Below are 1,910 nucleotides of genomic sequence, written 5' to 3'. Positions count from 1 at the left end.
TACAGCAATTAACCACTAAGAAGAATATATGATGTGTGTTATTTTCTGAAACTGTACTTCCGATTTGATTTGAAACTGTCTCATTGCTATCTGTTTATCAATAAAATTTTGGAAAAAAAAATCTTAGGACTCATGGACCATGAGACAATGACATACACACTATTTCAAAGAATAACAGAATACCTATACCAAGAATTCTCTCAAACTATGTGGAGCATAAGTCTTGATGGACACTCTGTGGGGACATAAATCATTTATACATAATGAAAAGTATTAGGATATACTGTAATGTACTTAGGGGATCCAGTTACATAGTTTTAGAGCAATAAATACAATCTAATTATTGGTTAAAAAAAAAAGTAAAGAAATCTCCAAAGCCAACCCTCCCATCACACCCCAGAGCCTGTAACTGAAGCAGATTCTCAACTGGACTTCCAGTGGAGCTCAACAGACTCAACAGCCAGGAGCTTCCCTTCTGGGTCAGGACTTCTACTCAGAGCTCCATGAAAACCAGGACATTGTGAAGGGGATCATTTGAATTTGAAAAACAGTAACTTTGCTTTCATTACCAAGAACTCTGTGAAACAGAGCTCTCTAAACTTTGCCCCATCCCTATTGTCAGGCATGACATGAGTGCAAGCCGGAATAAGCGTATCTGTCCTCAGTGTCACTGATACAACTGAGTGCTCAGATTCATCAAATGGTCTGTTTCAAAAGAGCCACTTAAACTATTAATTTGTATCCACTATGTGCTCTGGTCTACAACCAAGGATCCTAATTCAACCAATATTTACAGGGTACTTATAATGTAGTTCTGTACAGGAGAAATAATGCATGAGGCTTAAATGCTCAGGAGCTGCAGCAGGGGACAGATGAGAAGACAGATGAATGTACAGCAAGCAGCTGTCTCCCAAGTCTCAGAGGGAGCACTCTAAGTATGTATACAGGCATCTGTCACAGATTTTCTCCCAAGCTTAGTGCAGACAGAACAGGAGAAAACACTGATACTCAGCTTCATGAGGAAGATGCTTGCTTTGGTGCTGAGGACCAGCTTAATGAAGTACAAGCAGGCAAAAACTAATATGAACAAATTGGCACAAAAATAAATTGAGAGTCTGTCCTAGGCCTACATGACTTGTGGCAAGATTCTCAGCTGGCTTAAGGACAGGTTGATCTTTAAGCCCACAGCCAGAGCCGAAGCTAGCAAACCATCTGTCAAGATCTGATGCTCAGGACTTGATGCACACAAATCCCATCTAGCTCAGTAGTCATAGTTAGCAATCAGGTCACTGCTATCCCTGACTTGTTCCTGTGCACTTTTTCAGACATGCCTTGCTCCTCCATTCTTGAACCTTGAGCCCATCAGCGGCTCACCCCCACTGCTTCGTACAGCCCACTAGCACCTCCTCCAAGCAAGCTGTATACCTAATAAAAGCCAAAGAGACTATGCCTCGTGATCCTATCTTGTCACTAGGCTTTAACCATCCTTGTCCCCCTTATAACTAAAATGCATGTTTTGTCTGTGTTTTAGTCTGTCATCACACCTCTGTGCAAGAGTTTGGCAGTCTTGAGCCTGAGCCCTAATACTTTAGCAGCACATATACTAAAAGTGGAATGACACAGAGAAGATTAGCATAGTTCCTGTGCAAAGATATTGCAAATTTGTGAAATTTCTCAGAAGAGATAGAAGGAAGTAGAAGATATCCCAGTCTTTTCAGGTTCATCTAGAAAGTATGGGTCCCACAGTCCTGGTCTCAGTAGACCAATAGGGAATGGCATATCCCAAGGTTCAGGTGGCCACAAAAGTGAGGGGCAACACCCTCAACAAACATAAGTATTTGAGAGACACCTTAACATTTCTGGCTAGACAGATTGATGAGACCCTCATCCAACATGGCACCTGCCTGAGA

The 1,910-nt window shown here is 41.7% G+C and overlaps 1 pseudogene; it reads left to right on the top strand.

The window, feature by feature from the left end:
* The first annotated feature begins 1,583 nt into the window (after positions 1-1,583).
* LOC111812775 lies at positions 1,584-1,684 on the top strand (annotated as a pseudogene).
* The last annotated feature ends 226 nt before the right edge of the window (positions 1,685-1,910 follow it).

This window comes from Octodon degus, unplaced genomic scaffold (assembly GCF_000260255.1).
Source record: "Octodon degus isolate 3935 unplaced genomic scaffold, OctDeg1.0 scaffold00141, whole genome shotgun sequence".
In the NCBI taxonomy this organism is placed as follows: Eukaryota; Metazoa; Chordata; class Mammalia; order Rodentia; family Octodontidae; genus Octodon; species Octodon degus.
Note: the sequence above shows the minus strand (reverse complement) of the source record. Positions and strands in the feature narration are given on the sequence as shown.